The sequence below is a fragment of the Apodemus sylvaticus genome, chromosome X (genome assembly GCF_947179515.1).
Source record: "Apodemus sylvaticus chromosome X, mApoSyl1.1, whole genome shotgun sequence".
In the NCBI taxonomy this organism is placed as follows: Eukaryota; Metazoa; Chordata; class Mammalia; order Rodentia; family Muridae; genus Apodemus; species Apodemus sylvaticus.
The window spans coordinates 119,865,969-119,889,377 of NC_067495.1; positions in this window are offsets into that span (position 1 = coordinate 119,865,969).

Genomic DNA, 23,409 nt, shown 5'->3' on the forward strand with positions numbered 1-23,409 from the left:
AGTAGCCTTCCTATGCTCAAAGGATAATGAGGCTGAGAAAGAAATTAGGGAAACGATACCCTTCACCATAGTCACAAACATAAAATACCTTGGTGTGATTCTAACCAAGCAAAGAAAAGATCTATATGACAAGAACATCAAGTCTCTGAAGAAAGAAATTGAAGTAGATCTCAGAAGGTGGAAAGATCTCTCATGCTCATGGATTGGCAGGGTTAATATAGTAAAAATGGCCACCTTGACAAAAGCAATGTACAGATTCAATGCAATCACCAACAAAATTCCAACTCAATTCTTCATGCAGTTAGAAAGAGCAATTTCCAAATTTACCTGGAATAAAAATCAAACAAGATAGTGAAAAAGATTCTTCATAATAAAAGAGCCTCTGGTAGAACTCAAGCTATAGTACAAAGCAATCATGACAAAAACTGAATTGTATTGGTACACTGACAGTCAAGAAGATCAGTGGAATAGAACTGAAGACCCAGAAATGAACCCACAAGCCTATGGTCACTTGATCTTTGACAAAGGAGCTAAAACCTTTCAGTGGAAAAAAAGACAGTATTTTCAACAAATGGTGCTGGTTCAACTGGCTGTAAACATGTAAAAGAATGCAAATTGATCCATTCTTATCTCCTTATACAAAGCTCAAGTCCAAGTGGTTCAAGGACCTTTACATAAAATCAGATACACTGAATCTAATAGAAGAAAGACTGGGGGAAAAACCTGGAGCATATGGTCACAGTAGAAAATTTCCTGAACCGAACACCAATAACTTATTCCCTAAGATCAAGAATTGAAAAATGGGACCTCATAAAATTGTAAAGCTTCAAATTATGGAAGAAAACTTCCCTAACCTAAAGAGAGAGAGATGCCCATGAATATACAAGAAGCCTACAGAACTCCAAACAGACTGGACCAGAACAGAAATACTTCCCGTCACATAATAATCAAAACACCAAATGTTCTAAACAAAGAAAGAATACTAAAGGCAGTAAGAGAAAAAGGCCAAGTAACATATAAAGGAAGACCTATCAGAATCACAGCAGACTTTTCACCTGAGACTATGAAGGCTAGAAGGTCCTGGGCAGATCTCATGCAGACTCTAAGAGAACACAAATGCCAACCAAAACTACTATATCCAGCAAAACTCTCAATCACCATAGATGGAGAAACTAAGATATTTCATGACAAAACCAAGTTTACCCAATATCTATCCACAAACCCGGCCCTAAAAAGGATAATAGGAGGACAACACCAATACAAGGAGGGAAACTTCACCCTGGAAAAAGCAAGATAGTAACCTTTCATCAAACCCAAAAGAAGTTAAGCATTCAAATTTAAAAAATAACGTCAAAAATGATAGGAAGTAACAATCACTATTCCTTAATATCTCTTAACATCAATGGACTTAATGCCCCAATAAAAAGACACAGACTAACTGAATGGATACGTAAACAGGACCCTACATTTTGCTGCTTACAGGAAACACACCTCAGGGTCAAAGACAAACACTACCTTAGAGTAAAAGGCTGGAAGACAATTTTACAAGCAAATGGTCTCAGGAAACAAGCTGGAGTAGCCATTTTAATATCAGATAAAATTGACTTTCAACCCAAAGTCATCAAAAGAGACCCTGAGGGACACTTCTTGCTGGTCAAAGGAAAAATACAACAAGAAGAAATGTCAATCCTGAACATCTATGCCCCAAATGCAAGGGCACCCTCTTTCGTAAAAGAAACTTTATTAAAACTAAAAGCACACATTGCACCTAACACAATAATTGTGGGTGACTTCAACACTGCACTTTCCTCAATGGACCGATCAGGAAAACAGAAACTAAACAGGGACACAATGAAACTAATTGAAGCTTTGGACCAATTAGATTTAACAGATATATATAGAACATTCTATCCTAAAACAAAAGAATATACCTTTTTCTCAGCACCTCATGGTACCTTCTCCAAAATCGACCATATAATTGGTCACAAGACAGACCTCAACAAATATAAGAAGATCGAACTAATCCCATGCCTCCTATCTGATCACTATGGAGTAAAAGTGGTCTTCAATAGCAACAGAAACAACAGAAAGCCCACATACACATGGAAACTGAACAATACTCTACTCAATGATACCTTGGTCAAGGAAGAAATAAAGAAAGAAATTAAAGACTTTTTAGAACACAATGAAAATGAAAACACAACATACCCAAATCTATGGGACACAATGAAAGCAGTGCTAAGAGGAAAACTCATAGCCCTGAGTGCCTCCAAAAAGAAAATGGAGAGAGCATACATTACCAGCTTAATGACACACCTGAAAGCCTTAGAACAAAAAGAAGCTATTTCGCCCAGGAGGAGTAGAAGGCAGGAAATCATCAAACTCAGGGCCGAAATCAATCAAGTAGAAACAAAGAGAACCATACAAAAAATCAACAATACCAGGAGATGGTTCTTTGAGAAAATCAACAAGATAGATAAACCCTTAGCCAGAATGACCAAAGGGCACAGAGAAAGTATCCAAATTAACAAACTTAGAAATGAAAAGGGAGATATAACAACGGAAACTGAGGAAATCCAAAAAATCATCAGATCCTACTACAAGAGCCTATACTCAACACAACTGGAGAATCTGGAGGAAATGGACAATTTCCTTGACAGATACCAAATACCAAAATTAAATCAGGACCAACTAGACCATCTAAACAGTCCCATAATGCCTAAAGAAATAGAAGGAGTCATAGAAAGTCTTCCAACCAAAAAAAGCACAGGACCAGATGGCTTCAGTGCAGAATTCTACCAGACCTTCAAAGAAGAGTTAACACCAATACTCTTCAAACTATTCCACAAAATAGAAACAGAAGGAACCCTACCCAATTCCTTCTACGAAGCCACAATTACGCTGATACCAAAGCCACACAAAGATCCAACAAAGAAAGAGAACTTCAGACCAATTTCCCTTATGAACACCGATGCAAAAATACTCAATAAAATTCTTGCCAACCGAATCCAAGAACACATCAAAACGATCATCCACCATGATCAAGTAGGCTTTATCCCGGGAATGCAGGGTTGGTTCAATATACGGAAATCCATCAATACAATCCACTACATAAACAAACTCAAAGAACAAAACCACATGGTCATTTCATTGGATGCTGAAAAAGCATTTGACAAAATTCAGCATCCCTTCATGCTTAAAGTCTTGGAGAGAACAGGAATTCAAGGCCCATACCTAAACATAGTAAAAGCAATATACAGCAAACCGGTAGCCAGCATCAAACTAAATGGAGAGAAACTTGAAGCAATCCCACTGAAATCAGGGACCAGACAAGGCTGCCCCCTTTCTCCTTATCTTTTCAATATTGTACTTGAGGTACTAGCTCGGGCAATTCGACAACATAAGGAGGTCAAAGGGATACAAATTGGAAAGGAAGAAGTCAAACTATCATTATTTGCAGACGACATGATCGTCTACCTAAGTGACCCAAAGAACTCCACTAGAGAGCTCCTACAGCTGATAAACAACTTCAGCAAAGTGGCAGGTTATAAAATCAACTCAAGCAAATCAGTGGCCTTCCTATACTCAAAGGATAAGCAGGCTGAGAAAGAAATTAGGGAAATGACCCCCTTCACAATAGCCACAAACAGTATAAAGTATCTTGGGGTGACTCTTACCAAACATGTGAAAGATCTGTATGACAAGAACTTCAAGACTCTGAAGAAGAAAATGGAAGAAGACCTCAAAAAATGGGAAAACCTCCCATGCTCATGGATCGGTAGAATCAATATAGTTAAAATGGCCATTTTGCCTAAAGCACTATACAGATTCAATGCAATACCCATCAAAATCCCAACTCATTTCTTCACAGAGTTAGAAAGAGCAATTATCAAATTCATCTGGAACAACAAAAAACCCAGGATAGCTAAAACTATTCTCAGCAACAAAAGGAAATCTGGGGGAATCAGTATCCCTGACCTCAAGCAATACTACAGAGCAATAGTGTTAAAAACTGCATGGTATTGGTACAGTGACAGGCAGGAGGACCAATGGAACAGGATTGAAGATCCAGAAATGAACCCACACACCTATGGCCACTTGATCCTCGACAAAGAGGCTGAAAACATCCAATGGAAAAAAGATAGCCTTGCCAACAATTGGTGCTGGTTCAACTGGAGGTCAGCATGCAGAAGAATGCGAATTGATCCATCCTTGTCTCCTTGTACTAAGCTCAAATCCAAATGGATCAAGGACCTCCACATAAAGCCAGACACTCTGAAGCTAATAGAAAAGAAATTGGGGAAGACCCTTGAGGACATCAGTACAGGGAGAAAGTTTCTGAACAGAACACCAATAGCGTATGCTCTAAGAGCAAGAATTGACAAATGGGACCTCATAAGGTTTCAGAGTTTCTGTAAGGCAAAGGACACCATCAAGAGGACAAATCGGCAACCAACAAATTGGGAAAAGATCTTCACCAATCCTACATCAGATAGAGGGCTAATATCCAATATATATAAAGAACTCAAGAAGTTAGACTCCAGAAAACCAAACAACCCTATTAAAAAATGGGGTACAGAGTTAAACAAAGAATTCTCACCTGAAGAACTTCGGATGGTGGAGAAACATCTCAAAAAATGCTCAACTTCATTAGTCATTAGGGAAATGCAAATCAAAACAACCCTAAGATTTCATCTTACACCAGTCAGAATGGCTAAGATTAAAAATTCAGGAGACAGCAGGTGTTGGAGAGGGTGCGGAGAAAGAGGAACACTCCTCCACTGCTGGTGGGGTTGCAAATTGGTACAACCACTCTGGAAATCAGTCTGGCGGTTCCTCCGAAAACTGGGCACCTTACTTCCAGAAGATCCTGCTATACCACTCCTGGGCATATACCCAGAAGACTCCCCACCATGTAATAAGGATACATGTTCTACTATGTTCATAGCAGCCCTATTTGTAATTGCCAGATGCTGGAAAGAACCCAGGTATCCCTCAACAGAAGAGTGGATGCAAAAAATGTGGTATATCTACACAATGGAGTACTATTCAGCCATTAGAAACAATGAATTCATGAAATTCTTAGGCAAATGGATGGAGCTAGAGAATATCATACTAAGTGAGGTAATCCAGACTCAAAAGGTGAATCATGGTATGCACTCACTAATAAGTGGATATTAACCTAGAAAACTGGAATACCCAAAACATAATCCACACATCAAATGAGGTACAAGAAGAAAGGAGGAGTGGCCCCTGGTTCTGGAAAGACTCAGTGAAACAGTATTCAGCAAAACCAGAACGGGGAAGTGGGAAGGGGTGGGTGGGAGGACAGGGGAAGAGAAGGGGGTTTGCGGGACTTTCGGGGAGTGGGGGGGCTAGAAAAGGGGAAATCATTTGAAATGTAAATAAATTATATCGAATAAAAAATATATATATATAAAAAAAGAATACCTAAAAAAAAAAATTGTAAAGCTTCTGTAAGTCAAAAGACACTGTCAATAGGACAAAATGGCAACCAACAGATTGGGTAAAGATCTTTACCAATCCTACATGCGATTGAGGGCTAATATCCAATATATGCAAAGAACTTAAGAAGTTAGATTCCAGAGAACCAAATAACCCTATTAAAAATGGGGCAAGGATCTAAACAAATAATTTTCAACTCAGGAATACAAGATGACTAAGAAACACCTAAAGAAATGTTCAACATCCTTAATCATCAGGGAAGTACAAATCAAAACAACCCTGAGATTCTACCTCATACCAGTCAGAATGGCTAAGATCAAAATCTCAGGGGACAGCAGATGCTGGAGAAGATGTAGAGAAAGATGAATACTACTCCACTGCTGGTTGGATTGCAATCTGGTAAAACCACCCTGGATATCAGTTTGGCAGTTCCTCAGAAAATTAGACATAGTACTACCTGAGGACCCAGCTATACAACCCCTGGGCATATACCCAGAAAATCATCCAACATGTAATAAGGACACATGTCCTACTATGTTCATATCAGCCTTATTTATAATAGCTAGAAGCTGGAAAGAAACCAAGTGCCCCTCAACAAAGGAATGGATATAGGAATTTTGGTACATTTATACAATGGAGTACTACTCAACTATTAAAATGAACCAATTTATGAAATTCTTAGGCAAATGGATGGTACTAGAAAATATCATTGGATCACAAAAGAACACACATGGTATGCATTCACTGATAAGTGGATATAAGCCTAAAAGCTCAAAGTACCCAAAATACAACTCACAGACCACATGAAGCTCAAGAAGGAAGACTAAAATGTGGATATTTTGGTCCTACCTACAAGGTAGATCAAACTACCCATGGCTCACAACCATCCAATGGACTGAGCATAGGGTTCCCAATGGAGCAGCTAGAGAAAGGACCCAAGGAGCTGAAGGGGTTTACAGCCCCATAGGAGGAATAATATGTACCAACCAGTACACCCAGAGCACCCAGGGACTAAATCACCAACCAAAGAGTACACACAGAGGGACCCATGCTCCAACTATATATATAGCAGTTAGATATTTTATCATTTGAGAGCAAAAAAAGAGAAAAATAAGACAGTAATCTCTTGCTAAGAGAGTATATAATAACTTTAGCAGTAACTACTGATAATAGTTACTGACCTAAGTGCTTATCTGGGGGTAAGACTCAATACTTTTCTTTCTTTTTTTTTACAATTCAAATAAGTGTATTTAGTAGATTTTTAGCAAGTGATATTAAATATGATAACAAGATATATCAATTTCACACATTTTCTTAATTGTAATATGTGATGATTCAGAGTCCATTACCTTGGTCATTTATTTTTGAAAAGGACTCAACTTACTTCTTTCTTTCTTTCTTTCTTTATTTGATGTATTTTTTATTTACATTTCAAATGATTTCCGCTTTTCTGGCTCCCCATTCCCCAAAAGTCCCATAAGCCCTCTTCCCTCCCCCTATTCCCCCATCCATCCCTTCCCACTTCCCTGTTCTGGAATTCCCCTATACTCTTGCACTGAGTCTTTCCAGAACCAGGGGTCACACCTCCGTTCTTCTTGGACATCATTTAATATGTGGATTATGTCTTGGGTATTCAAAGTTTCTAGGCTAATATCCACTTATCAGTGAGTGCATACCATGATTGATCTTTTGAGACTGGGTTACCTCACTTAGTATGATGTTCTCCAGCTCCATCCATTTGTCTAAGAATTTCATGAATTCATTGTTTCTAATGGCTGAGTAGTACTCCATTGTGTAAATATACCACATTTTTTGTATCCATTCCTCCATTGTGGGACATCTGGGTTCTTTCCAGTTTCTGGTTATTATAAATAAGGCTGCTATGAACATAGTCAAGCATGTGTCCTCATTGCATGCCAGGGAATCCTCTGGGTATATGCCCAAGAGTGGTATAGCAGGGTCCTCTGGAAGTGTCATGTCCAGTTTTCTGAGTAAACCGACAGACTGATTTCCATAGTGGTTGTCCCATCTTGCAATCCCACCAGCAGTGGAGGAGTGTTCCTCTTTCTCCACATCCTCTCCAACACCTGCTATCTCCTGAGTTTTTAACCTTAGCCATTCTGACTGGTGTGAGGTGAAATCTCAGGGTTGGTTTGATTTGCATTTCCCTAATGATTAATGATGTTGAACATTTCTTAAGGTGCTTCTCAGCCATCCGAAGTTCTTCAGGAGAATATTCTTTGTTTAGCTCTGTACCCCACTTTTTAATAGGGTTATTTGGTTCTCTGGGTTCTACCTTCTTGAGTTCTTTGTATATATTAGATATTAGCCCTCTGTTAGATTCAAGGTTGGTGAAGATCCTTTCCCAATCTATTGGCTGATGTTTTGTCCTTTTGACAGTGTACATTGCCTTACAGAAACTTTGTAATTTTATGAGGTCCCATTTGTCAATTCTTGATCTTAGATCATAAGCTCTTGGTGTTCTGTTCAGGAACTTTTCCCCTGTGCCTATGTCCTCAAGGGTTTTCCCCAGTTTCTTTTCTATTAATTTCAGTGTGTCAGGTTTTATGTGGAGGTCCTTGATCCATTTGGAGTTGACTCAATACTTTTCACCCCCCATTCAATTCATGTGATTAAAGTGGTTAACTTTTTGCAGATGTGGAAAAATGGGCCTGAATAGGTTTAGTAGCTTGCATGCTATTGCATAGCTGTAAATTCATAAGAATTATAATTGAAACTATTTAACTTTTAAAAAGATATTCAATGTTTTTTGCTAAGAAAAAAATATTGTTTTCTCAAATTTGTTCACTGTGAGTTTGTGAGTTAATTTGTATTTTTTCTTTTAAATGTGAGAAAAATGTGATCTTTTTCTAATGCTATAAATATTTCAATAAATAAGAAACTACCTTAGTTTCAAACTCATATAACCCTTAGTTTTTTCTTTGACAGAACATTCTTTTTATTGCTCAAATTTGCAAATTTTTAATTTGGTTACAATTTATAAAAACTGTTGATGGATTCAGACAAATACTCAAATGTATCCTACATATTTACACTTAATGAATGTGTTGTTTTTCATATTTGACTTCATATTGATAATATGTTTTAAATTATAGATTTATTTATGGTAACTATAGCAATTAATTTTTAAAAATAAAATGCAAATTTGAAAAAGAGCAAGGGATGCTATATGAGGTGATTTTGAGGAACAAAGAAATAGTGTAATTATATTATTGTCTCAAAAAAGAAATAATAATGTATAATTCTTTAAAATGTTTAACTACTTTGTAGTGCTTTCTTTGATCAAGTGTTCAGGGGAATTAGTGCAAGAAGACATTTTAAAAGTGGTGTATATGAAAAAACCCAGGATAGCTAAAACTATTCTCAGCAACAAAAGAAAGTCTGGGGGAATCAGTATCCCTGACCGCAAGCAATATTATAGAGCAATAGTGTTAAAAACTGCATGGTATTGGTACAGTGACAGGCAGGAGGATCAATGGAACAGGATTGAAGATCCAGAAATGAACCCACACACCTATGGCCACTTGATCCTCGACAAAGAGGCTGAAAACATCCAATGAAAAAAAGATAGCCTTTTCAAAAAATGGTGCAGGTTCAACTGGAGGTCAGCATGCAGAAGAATGGGAATTGATCCATCCTTGTCTCCTTGTACTAAGCTCAAATCCAAATGGATCAAGGACCTCCACATAAAGCCAGACACTCTGAAGTTAATAGAAAAGAAACTGGGGAAGACCCTTGAGGACATCGGTACAGGGAGAAAGTTTCTGAACAGAACACCAATAGCGTATGCCCTAAGAGCAAGAATTGACAAATGGGACCTCATAAAATTACAAAGTTTCTGTAAGGCAAAGGACACCATCAAGAGGACAAATCGGCAACCAACAAATTGGGAAAAGATCTTCACCAATCCTACATCAGATAGAGGGCTGATATCCAATATATATAAAGAACTCAAGAAGTTAGACTCCAGAAAACCAAACAACCCTATTAAAAAATGGGGTACAGAGTTAAACAAAGAATTCTCACCTGAAGAACTTCGGATGGCGGAGAAGCATCTTAAAAAAATGCTCAACTTCATTGGTCATTAGGGAAATGCAAATCAAAACAACCCTGAGATTTCCCCTTACACCAGTCAGAATGGCTAAGATTAAAAATTCAGGAGACAGCAGGTGTTGGAGAGGGTGCTGAGAAAGAGGAACACTCCTCCACTGCTGGTGGGGCTGCAAATTGGTACAACCACTCTGGAAATCAGTCTGGCGGTTCCTCCGAAAACTGGGCACCTCGCTTCCAGAAGATCCTGCTATACCACTCCTGGGCATATACCCAGAGGATTCCCCACTATGTAATAAGGATACATGCTCTACTATGTTCATAGCAGCCCTATTTATAATTGCCAGATGCTGGAAAGAACCCAGGTATCCCTCAACAGAAGAGTGGATACAAAAAATGTGGTATATATACACAATGGAGTACTATTCAGCCATTAGAAACAATGAATTCATGAAATTCTTAGGCAAATGGATGGACCTAGAGAACATCATACTAAGTGAGGTAACCCAGACTCAAAAGATGAATCATGGTATGCACTCACTAATAAGTGGTTATTAACCTAGAAACCTGGATTACCCAAAACATAATCTACACATCAAATGAGGTACAAGAAGAAAGGAAGAGTGGCCCCTTGTTCTGGAAAGACTCAATGTAGCAGTATTCAGCAAAACCAGAACGGGGAAGTGGGAAGGGGTGGGTGGGAGGACAGGGGGAGAGAACGGGGCTTACGGGACTTTTGGGGAGTGGGGTTCTAGGAAAGGGGAAATCATTTGAAATGTAAATAAAAAATATACCGAATTAAAAAAAAGCTGACTATAATAAACCTTAAAAAAAAAAGTGGTGTATATGATGCAGGTCTCTTCTTTTAGGGTATTACAGAGGGAGACTATCCTAAAAATTGCCTGTCATCAAGATTTACAGTGCTATGATGAAGTTCTTTCTTTCTTACTGTTTCTTCAACTGTAAACAATTTTAATGTAGAGTCTATGGCACCAAGATCTTTGTCATGTGGAACATGAAGTGGTACTTATTGCATGTTGAATATATTATTGGAGAGAAAAAAATGGGCTTTTATAATGTTTTTTTCCTCTTTCCAAACATTTGCAACCTTGCCACTGTCCAATTATTACATATCTTAAATTGTACACTTGGTGTTAAAATCAAGGTAGCCCTAGCTGACAAGATTTAAAGCTGTTTATGACTCATGTTTCTTTTCTGCCCATGGAGCTTGTATACCATAGTCCAGTACTATGAAACCTAGTCCTTATGGTGAAAGCTTTCAGCTCATTACTTGTTTCCTCATATTCTAGAATTCAAGAGTGTGGAGGTAGCTTATCGTCAACATTCTTGAGGGTAACCATGAGCAATGGCAACAAATAGTAATGTTTTAGAATTTGTGACTGTACTGACCAAAAACTTCAAATAAAAGAGAAGCCCAGAAACTTGGTAATTTTATAAGGTCCCATTTGACAATTCTTGATCTTAGAGCATAAGCTATTGGTGTTCTGTTCAAGGACTTTCCCCCTGTGCCCACAGGCTCAAGGGTCTTCCTCAGTTTCTTTTCTATTAGTTTCAGTGTGTTTGGTTTTATGTGGAAGACCTTGATCCACTTGGAGTTGAGCTTAGTACAAGGAGATAAGAATGGATCGATTTGCATTCCTCTGCATGCTAGCCTCCAGTTGAACCAGTGCCATTTGTTGAAAATGCTATCTTTTTTCCCCCCACTGGATGGTTTTAGCTCCTTTGTGAAAGATAAAGTGACCATAGGTGTGTGGGTTCAATTCTGGGTCATCAATTCTATTCCATTGTTCTACCTGCCTGTCACTGTACCAATACCATGCAATTTTTAACACTATTGGTCTATAGTACTGCTTGAGGTCCGGGATACTGATTCCCCCAGAAGTTCTTTGACTGTTGATTTTTTTAGCTACCCTGTTTATTTTGTTATTCCAGATGAATTTGAGAATTACTCTTTCTAACTCTATGAAGAATTGAGTTGGGATTTTGATGGGGATTGCATTGAATCTGCAGATTGCTTTTGTCAAGATGGCCATTTTTACTATATTAATCCTGCCAATCCATGAGCATGGGAGTTATTTCCATCTTCTGAGGACTTCTATGATTTCTTTCTTCAGAGACTTGAAGTTCTTGTCATACAGATTTTTCACCTGTTTAGTTAGAGTCACACCAAGATACTTTATATTGCTTGTGACTATTGTGAAGGGTGTCATTTCCCCATCCTGTTTATCCTTTGAGTACAGGAAGGCTACTGATTTTTTTGACTCAAGTTTATATCCACACACTTTGCAGAAGTTGTTTATCAGCTGTAGGAGTTCTCTGGTTGAGCTTTTTTGGGTTTCTTAAGTATACTATCATATCATCTGCACATAGTGATAACTTAACTTCTTCCTTTCTAATTTGTATCCCTTTGACCTTGTTTTTTGTCTAATTGCTCTAGCTTACAACATTTCTGTAAGGCAAAGGACACTGTCAACAGGACAAAAAATTTGGAAAAGATCTTTTCCAAACCTATATCTGACAGAGGGCTAATAAATAGTATATACAAAGAACTCAAGAAGTTAGACTCCAGAGAGCCAACTAACCCTATTAAAAAATGGGGTCCAGAACTTAACAATTTTCACCTGAGGAATACCGAATGACTGAGAAGCACCTAAAGAAATGTTCAACATCCATAGTCATCAGGAAAATGCAAATCAAAACAACCCTGAGATTTCACCTCACACCAGTCAGAATGGCTAAGATCAAAAACTCAGGTGACAGTAGATGCTGGAGAGGATGTGGAGGAAGAGGAACACTCCTCCACTGCTGGTGGGATTGGAAGCTGGTAACACCACTCTGGAAGTCACTTTGGTGGTTCCTCTGAAAATTGGACATAGTACTACCTGAAGACCCAGCTATACCACTCCTGGGCATATAAACAGAAGATACTCCAACATGTGATTAGGACACATCCTCCACTACATTCATAGAAGCCATATTTATAATAGCCAGAAGCTGGATAGATCCCAGGTGTCCCTCAACAGAGGATTGGATGCAGAAAATGTGGCATATTTACACAATGGAATACTACTCAGCTATTAAAAATAATGAATTCATGAAATTCTTAGGCAAATGGGTGGAACTGGAAAATATCATCCTAAGTGAGGTAACCCAATCATAAAAGAACACACATAAAATGCAGTCACTGATAGGTGGATATTACCCCTGAAGCTTGGAATACCCATGACACAAATCAAATATCAAATGATACCCAAGTAGAAGGAAGAAGAAAGTATGGATACTCTGGTCCTTCTTAGAAGGGGGAACAAAATATCCATAGAATGAGATACAGAGACAAGTGGTGGAGCAGAGACTGAGGGAAAGACCATCCAAAGACTACCCCACCTAGTGATCCATCCCATATACAGTTACAAATCCAGACACTACTGTGGATGCCAACAAGGAGCCTGATATAGTTGTCACCTGAAGGGATCTACTAGTTCATGACAAATACAGAGGGATACTCTCAGCCAACCACTGAACTGAACACAGGGTCCCCAATGGGAGAGCTAGAGAAAGGACCAAGGAGCTGAAGGGGTTTGCAGCACCATAGGAGTAACAACAATATGAGTTACCAAGTACTCCCAGAGCTACCAGGGACAAAACCATCAGCCAGATAGTGCACATGGGGTTTCCCATGGCTCCAGACACATAGGCAGTAGAGAATGGCCTCATTGGATATCAGAGGAAGGAGAGGTCCTTGGTTCTGGAAAGTCTCATGCAGCAGTGTATGAGAATACCAGGACAAGGAAGCGGGAGAGGTTTGATTGGGGAACAGGGGTAGGAGAGATGGATTATGTGATTTTTGGGGGGCGGGACCAGGAAAGGGGAAATTGTTTGAAATATAAATAAAGAATAAATCTAATAAAAAAAATTAGAAATGAAAAATTGTATGATATCTGGTAAATTAAAGAAAAACAAATGAAATAAATATGGTAAGACTTAATCATTGTTGAATCTACCTAGGATCTCCTTGCTCTATTTTTTCTCTATTTTGTATATATTTGACTTTTTAAATAAAAGTATGTAAAATTTAAAAATAAAGAAACCAATGTGTTTTAATTCTCATAAGCACTGCATAAGAAATCTCCTTTCCCTACATATATGACAGCATTGTCAATCCCTTTGTTGTTGGTGGTGGTAGTTTTGTGCTGTTGTTGTTCATTTTGATCACTCTGACTGAGATAAGTTGGAATTTCAAGATCATTTTAATTTACTCTGCTCTAAGATGAACACTTTGAGTTACCATAATGACTACTTTGTAAAACCTGTATAGTCATAACACAAATTTTTTGGACATAACCCACTGTTTTCAGACTGGATTTTAGCATCAATCTACAAGTGACTACTTATATGTGGTATCATTGTTAAGCTAATAACCCATAGATAGAGAGAACATATGCCCTAGGATATATCATTTTGCTTGATGGACATAGTAAAGCAACTAATGGGTTATCATTATACCCACAGTCTAATGGATCTATCAGCTATCATCAGAGAAGGTTTTGTTTGCAAAAGAAGTTGATCAATTCAGAATCACAACTAGCCAAAATGTGGAAAATAAGACTATGGAATATTGAGCACTAAATAGAAAATGCATACGATACTCTCTCCTAAGGTTTTAGGATCTTTGTGGAAGAGGGTCAAAGGATAAGAAGATACAGAGGTGGTAGATGACCAAACCAAACACGAGTACTCACAGTAGTCATGACAGTATACACAAGATCAGTACAAGTCAGTACTGGCTGATGTTGTGTCAACTTGATATGTATGAGCTGGGGTCATTGTACTGAATGAAGCCTCACTTGGGGAAATGCCTCTATGAGATCCAGCTGTAAGGCATTTTTTCAATTATTGATCAGTGAGGAAAGGCTCATTCCAGTGTAGGTGGTGCCATTCTTGGAATGGTGGACATAGGTGCTGTAAGAAACCAGGCCATACAAACTACCAGAAGCAAGCTGGCAAACAGTACTCCTCCTTGGCATTTCCATTAGCTCCTAAGTAGAGAACCTGCCCTTTTTGAATTCCTGTCCTGACTTACTTTGGTTATGAACAGCAAAGTAGAAGAATAGGCTCAATAATCTCTTTTCTCCTCAACTTGCATTTTGGGCATGATGTCTCATTACAGCAATAGAAACCCCAACTAAAACAAAATCCCAGCATGGAAGAGAAAGTAGAGCACAGAATCCCACCCTTAGCCATCAAGGTATTGATAAAAGTTAGCTGCTAGGGAGTAAAGGTCAGTTTTCTCTAGAAGTGGAGTCCATGATAACTTAATCATGCTGTAGTATAAGACCATATATCTAAGAATATTTTCACATCTAAAATTGACCAGGAAGAAGAAAAAGGATACAAATGTGGTTGAGAATGCTAGTGGAGATAGAGCTAGAAAATGATGGTGGATGGTTGGTTGTTGTGGTAAATAAATGATCTCAAAGGAGGTCCCTGCCCCATGCTAGATCATTCAATTCCCAGATAAACACAAAACATTTACATTTATTATAAGTCTTAATCAGTACTAGAGATGGGAATATATGTTCTGTATTATTGGCTCTACTTCCCGTAAAATCACCTCTTGATATGACTTGTTATGTTCCATCTCTGTCACTCTTATGTTACGTGGCCAGCCCTGACAACCAGTTCTTGGGATCCCTTACCCCATGGCTTATGTACCTTTTACCACTTCCTCCTATCTTCTCCTCTTGTGATCCTACCCCGGAAGCCAGGCCAAGGAACTGAAGCCTCACCTACCTCTCTTATGCCAATGTATAGACTGTAAGCATTTTTATTCACCAAGTTATGAACTAAGGAGCAAGGTTACATTGCATCATTTTGTGTGAGTATTTTCTCATCCCTGGGGGCAACCAGACCTTGGGGACCAGTATTTAGCATTATAATACATAGCAAAAGACCACACCTTAATAGTTGGTAAATATGATCAAACATGTACAAAATTCTATAAAAACAAATAAACATATGTAACATGTAAAAAAATTAAAATGTCCATAGACAGTTATTCTTCAGCATTCTCTCTCTAATTTAGTTTGTAGTAATACACTCTGGTTTCCCACTACATTGTGCATGTGTTGTCTTTTGCTAAACTCAAAACATAAACTAAATGAATGATTTTGTAAAAATCTAATCTTTTGTATAAAAAATAGAACAGAAATATAAAAATGTCATAGAGAAATTCCTGGATTTATATCCAAAAGGATACAGAGCAGTATTGCTTCTTATAGATTGCACAGAATAAATCATGTTAGTATAAATTAAGTTGTAGATAGGATTTTGCTTGAAGTCATGTTGTAACAACCTTGCTTGTTAAAATAAATGGAATTTTTCCTGAACTAATGCCTCAGAATACAATTTGTTGGATGTTCAGTGTATAGGAAGGCATGTATAATTTTCACTAACTTTTATGATCCTCAAGATAGTATTACTAATCAGAGGCTCTGTGTCACCAATATATGATCTAGTTATGTGTCAAAGTTCAATCAAGAGTAGCAAGGAGAACAAGAGATGAAGGGACAGAGACAGATAAAATATGTGAGAGAACCTGGAGTCCATGTCCAAATGTGTCTTACTCACAGACACAATGCTAGTTTTACATCTACAGCAAGTTGAAATGTTACAGTAATTTCAAAAGGAAAAACAAAACTTTGAGAGGAATAAAGAAATATTTTGCTTTGAGCAGGAGTCTTAGGATGCAGCACAAGTCCATAGCAAACCTAAGAACTTCCTGCCTTGGTTTTCTTCATGCTTTGTTTCAAAAGCATTTAACTATGCTTGATTGTATCTTCAAATTAAAATTAATTAGTTTCACCATTTTTCCTTGCAATGTATATATTACAAATTGCAAAGATACCACTATCAGGATCTTGAACTGATGGCCATAAGTTTTGAAGCATTGTAGATAATGTGTTACTTCTTATTATCCAAGCATTTCAAAATGCTTTCAACTTATAGAAGGTTATTTTTTCACATTTTATAAACATTAATATTATTTATTAGCTATCAATAACCTATGAGTTTTATAGGCATTTAATATTATGTTTGCACATATTTAAAGATTTTAAGCTACTCATATATTTATTAAGTTTTATATCCCATTAATGTTTTTATATTCATAATTACATTTAGTTTAAAACACCATACACAGCCATTCCCCCAAATATTTTCTTTCTGTTCTTATAAGAATAGAACACTTAATAAGAGCTCCTTTAAAAGATTGAAAGTGTGCACCCCCCAGCTCCAAAAGGTTTTTCATTGAGTAGAAGGGGAATTTCATGGTGCTTATTGGTCAATCTATAACACCCAAATGAAGCAACACTAATATAAGAAATATTATGATTGAAGTTTAACCATTGGATAAATTTGTTTAATTTTTAATTAAAAAAATATGACATAGCCACAGAGCTGAACCCAGGGTCACGCCAGCCAGTTGGAATCATCACTTCCATTACCTTGGAACTTTCAGCCTCCTTGAAGTAGAGGTTACCAGGTATGTGATTCCCATGCTGTCATTATTTCCTGTGATGATGATGTGGCTTTCTGGATGGCCTTCAATGATTTTCCAGAGGAAGTGCTACTGTGTTAGAAACAAATTCTTTATGACTTGTTATGTATGAATGACATAGATTGACCTATAAATTCTGTGAAATTCCCTTTTTATTCAGTGACAAACCTTTTGGGGTTGGGGATCTATTCTCAAGCTTTTAAAGTAGGTTATAGAAGTCCGCAATGCTTCTGCTAAGCCACTGAAAGTGAATTTCCTTGGGAGCCCCTCTTTTTTTCTTTATCCAGAAGTTTTCTATCTTCTTGTTTCTTTATCAGATGTATGCTCTGTTCTCCTTAGTATCCATCAGCCACACAATTTTACCTCCAGGGCCCAAAGCCATTCTCATCTTGTAGAAAGTTGTAAGACATTGAGACCTCAATCTTGTTGATTTCTGCAAACTTCTTCTTCCTTAGTTAATCCCATCAGATATTATTGAAATTGATTCAAGCATAAACTTCTTGAATATCTTCTTTAGGATTTCATTCACATATGTCTTAGTGACACCCACATTCACTTTTGAATTTGATAATAAAAATTGATTCTCAAAACATTCCAAACACCTTTTGGCCATGATCAGTGATCTGGCATTTAGTCCTTAATCCAGGTCATTCCCAGTGAGTCTTGTGGCATTCAATAAGGCATCTCCTTTTTGAGCTTCTAATATCTGTTTTTCAAGATCATGACCATGGTGAAATTAGATATGCCTGACTGGCAAGATATTATTGTCACTAATATTCCTCCCTTGTACTCTTTAATTAATTTCATTTTTTTCCAGGTCAGTCACTCAATATGGCCTCGTCCAAACACAATCAAAAAGGAAGTTGTATGAGTTGGGGCTATGACAAACAGCTGGACAGACACTAAAAATGAGTAAGACAATAAACAAAGGCAGTAGGAAAATATATCTTCATGAGGTTACTGAATGAAGGCCTTTGTATTACACTGGTCATCACTGATATGGTCACTTGAAAAAAGCACTATAACATTTTAAATGACCAACTATGAATACATACACCATTTGACTGTGTTTGCAATAATTATAACTGAAATGTTTAAGACTCATCATCCAATACCAAAGGTGGAAGAACACATATACCATTAAGATCAGATTGTAAAGGCAAAGAGAGCTTGTGCTAGTGTATCCCTGTGGGAAGCTTAGTCCTGTGGGAAGCATCTTCCATAGAAACACAGTATAACAGCTCTGCTAAAAAGTTTCACAGAACAGGAATAATTCAGGTAGGCAGAAACAGGAACATACCCTCCCCCAAATCAATTGTTTTAAAAGGTAAATAATGTTAAGTAATTGTTTAAATAATTTAAATTTAATTAATTTAAATTATGCATTAAATTAAATTAAATTTAAACAATTAAATTATAATACACTAGTGCCACATTTTTTCTGGCTTCTTGGTATATGACTGTTTTACTTCTTGTGACATTATATCAAGTATGTTATCAATAATCAATTACATGAGCTATTTCCAGTTCTTACCTAACAAATTCATGCATCTATGCTTTGTATCCAAGTGACTTTGCAGAGCAGGCACACCAGAAATTCAAGTAGCACTAGATAGAAGGTGTGGATGGCTCCTCTGGGCTCTTTTTTAATCTGATCTGCAAAATCTGGTCGCATCCAGCAACTACCAAATGCCACAGAGGGCACATGTGTGCCCTGAAGCACTTGGAATAAAATTAATTCCATAAGTGTGGTCACAGTGCCCTTGGCCTGAAGCTAGGAAAATCCTTACCTACCTTTTATTTTCCTTTTAAAGTTACTTTTAAGGCTAATTATATTTTCCCATAAAAAAAATTGATCTTCATATTGACTTTTGAAATATATTGTGAATGCTAGCATCTTGTTGCACATCATCAATCTTCTACAATGTTCTTCATACACCTTAAAAGAAAGTACATCGTTTTTCAAGATCCATGTGTCCACAAATGCATGCTGTTTCTAGTATATGCTATCTACTCTTAGCTTAATGAGGTGAAAATCCTTAACATAAATTTAAACTTTTCTTCATTGAAAGTCCTGGGCATGAACCCTAGAAATTTTTGCATGCTCTACTACTAATCTGAATCCACAACCATTTTTATTTTTATAATTATTTTCATTTTTATTTTTATTTCAATACAGGTTTTTTCTATGACTTGGAGACTAGCTTGAAACTCAGTCTGAACCCTAGACTGTCTTGAATTTCTATTTCTTCTGACTCAGTCTCCAGAGTATCTAGGATTATAGGTCATGGTGTCTCTTCACAGCAATAGAATGCTAAGACAATTTATGAATAATTTCTGTCATTGCTCTCTTAATAATACATTATAGCAACTAAATCTACTTGCATGTCATTACCAGTATAATGTATTATAAGAACTCTGAAGATGATGTTAAAGTAACAATGCTATGTACATAGATTTTATATAAACAAACATTGCAAAAATGGACTTTATCATTATATTTTGATATCTGTAGAGGACCATCCTAAAAACAATTTCTCATGGATTCAGAATGATAAATCCATGCTATATTCTTTTGATAAGTCACTTTCTTATTAATATATTTATTTTTATTTTAGCTGTTTGCCTAAAATCTATGAAAGAATAAGCATACCTACTAATATCTCATTTGGTTTCCATTTTTTCTATCCTTTTAATATTCCATTATGCTGAAAGTAAAATTAAAACTTTTGTAGACAGTTTATAGCAGGGTCTTGATTATTCTGCCTTTGAGCTACTCTTATATTTTTAATTAAAGGAGTTTTCCATTTGCATTGAAGATAATTACTTATCTGCAAGGACACGTTATTACTATTTTGTAAAAAATTCTTGTGTCTTGTACATTCCCAGGTCCCTTTGTTTCTCTCTTGCTATGTTCTTTCCAGAGTAGATTATTTCCTTTAATGGTATGCATTCATTCATTTAATTCCTTTTGTGTGAATAATTTACAATTTTGCTTTGTGCTTACCAGCAATTTAATCTTATGATTATAACAGGCTATTTTATGCTGATAACATTCTTAGACTTGACTGCATTGAAAATGTAGGACTTCTTATTCATTGTGGTATAGAAGCCTATCTCTTACACATACCTGCTTTTGTTCTTTTTTATCTTATGTGCCCATTCCATTTCTTCCATAATTTTATGTAAATCTGGTTTTTATTTCATTTTCATTGTGCATATGTGTGATATGTGTTGAGCAGCTCGCACTACAACATGTACAAAATGTTCACATCATCAATCCTCCTACTTTTTCTGGAGTCAGATAAACACATTCAGGTTATTGTCCCTGCATGACAAGTTGTAATCACCTTATTAGCTAAAGTGTTGTACTAGTTCAAAATTGTTTTTAAAATACTAGTTTTTGCAATTAAGTGTGGGGTATGTTTAAGTGATGTTATGTCACTTATAGTGTGCTTTTAAAGAAGGAATTCCTTTTATACCCTTCATCATATCTTCACAGGATTTCTGCTTCTTCTCAAAAGAATAATATCCTTATCAAGAAAAGCAAGGGTTACATTTTGATTAAAATAATACATATTTTTAATTCTACATCATTTTTAACCTTTCAGCAGGTTTTAACATGTTTTGTCATCCCTTATTTCTTACAGCATGGTTCCACTTTTGTACTCTGTATCCCTTACTTTTTAATCTCTGAGTGTACCCTCATCTATGCATTTTATATTCTCCTTTTCCTTATGAGCTATATCATATTGCAATGCCTTAAGATACAATTCTTGGTTTCACTTTCCATGATCTCAATAATTTTCAACACAATAGTTTCTAACGATATTGAGTTTCAATCTAAAATGCATATTCTTTCTGGATTCAAGATACTTATATTTAATACAATGTTTTACTATTTTCTATGACTTATGGGTATCTTTATGTTTGATTTATTTTTAATTGTATTTTTTAAAATTCACATACATGTGCTGTATTTTCATAATCTTTCTTCCCTTCAACTTCTTTCCTCGTTCCATTTCAAATGTATGAACTCTTTTTATTAGACTTGTTTTACACACATACTAAGAGTTAGACAGAGAGAGAAAGACAGACCAACAGAGAAACAGTTAGAGATATGGAGTCAGAAAGACATACACAGATAAAGAGAGAGATACAGAGGGAGATGGAGAGAGGGAGGGGGAGAGGGAGAGGGAGAGAGAGAGAGGGAGAGGGAGAGAGGGACAGGGAAAGGGAGAGGGGGAGAGGAAGAGGGAGAGGGAAAGGGAGAGGGGGAGAGGGAGAGAGAGATGCAACTTGTCTGGTCCATTTAATGTTGCTTGTATTTGTATGTTTGTATGGTTTTAGAGCTGTACATTTGGGAAATCATCCCTGGAGAAAATTGACTCGCCTTTTGACACTCATTGTCTTTAACTCTTCCCCTATGAGTGGAACCTTGTGAGATTCCCATCAAATACTAGGGCATATATGTTGCTATTGTCATTATCCATGTGTTATATAGGTAGGTGACTGCATCATTTAGAAATTATGAACACAGCTTCCCTCTCACATATAGAAGACAAATTTCATAGCAAATGTCCTGTTTTTCTGGCTCTTACAATCTTTTTGCCTTCCTTTCCATGATGATCTCTGTGTGTCTTGGGTGTATGGATTATGTCTTAGATGTATCAGTTGGGGTTTCCTATCCCATGGTCAGATTATCTCTGCATTTTAGCAAGTCATGTTTCTTTTCAATAATCTATATATATGCTGCAGGAAAAGCTGTTTTAATGAGTTTAAAGATATAATTATCTATGCTTGCATAGTGTTTAGAATGCATCTATTAATTATAATGCTTTAGGAAAATGGCAGTAGTGGGTGCTCCTGTAGGGTCTGTGGCTTCACTATTCATGGGTAGTTTGTTGGTTTTACAATAAGAGACACAAAGTCTTTACTACTAAGTGGGTCTTAAGTCTAATTACAGAGCTGTTGGTTACTTCCAAATTATAAGCAACCCCTATTGTAACTTGGCATATATCTTCTCATGCTGGTTATGATTATGGCTCATAGGCATCACAGCTGCGTAAGGCTACTGGTTGATTTTCTCCCTTAGCAGCTTTCCTTTGGATGCTACTACAGCTAATCCTCAGGGAGGAAACTTCCAGATCTGATCCAGATTAATTATGTCAAGCACTGTTTCTGAAGTACACAGTATCTTTATCGTTCAACTTTTAATTTTAGAAACAAACCAAGGACAACAGCAATAGCCTATAGAAATGTTATAAGATATGTTATAATTAATCTCTTAAAGACATCAAAAACTGTTCAACTCCAAGTTTTCTTTAAGAAAAACAACAGTAATATTAAACCAGGGCCAGAAACCATGAAGCTATGTGTGTTATAATTTGCTTCATAATGAACATGCATTTGAACAAAATTGCATATATACCTAATCTATCAGAATATTCCCACTTCCCTTATACTTCTGACCTTGTCTTTCTCTCTAAGTATAAAACATATGCTACATTTTATCATAGGCACGGTTTTTATTTTATCTGGGTTTCCATGATAGTTGTCAAGTAGTCACCCACTTCTGTTCCCTTATCACTAATAGCATACTGTTTTAGTTAGGGTTTCTATTCCTGCACAAAATATCATGACCAAGAAGCAAGGTGTGGAGAAAAGGGTTTATTCAGCTGAAAACATCCAGTTGAAAAAAGGCAGCATTTTCAACAAATGGTGCTGGTTCAACTGGAGGTCAGCATGCAAAAGAATGCTAATTGATCCATTCTTATCTCCTTGTACTAAGCTCAACTCGAAATGTATCAAGGACCACCACACTGAAACTAATAGAAAAGAAACTGGGGAAGACCCTTGAGGACATGGGCACAGGGGAAATGTTCCTGAACAGAATACCAATAGCGTATGCTCTAAGATCAAGAATTGACAAATGGGACCTCATAAAATTACAAAGTTTCTGTAAGGCAAAGGACACCATCAAAATGACAAATCGGCAACCAACAAATTGGGAAAAAAATCTTCACCAACCCTACATCCAACAGAGGGCTAATATCCAATATATACAAAGAACTCAAGAAGCTAGACCCCAGAAAACGCAATAACCCTATTAAAAATGGGGTATAGAGCTAATCAAAGAATTTTCACCTGAAGAATTTTGGATGGCTGAGAAGCGTCTTAAAAAAAATGTTCAACATCATCACTCATTTGGGAAATGCAAATCAAAACAACCCTGAGATTTCACCTCACACCAGTCAGAATGGCTAAGATTAAAAACTCAGGAGACAGCAGGTGTT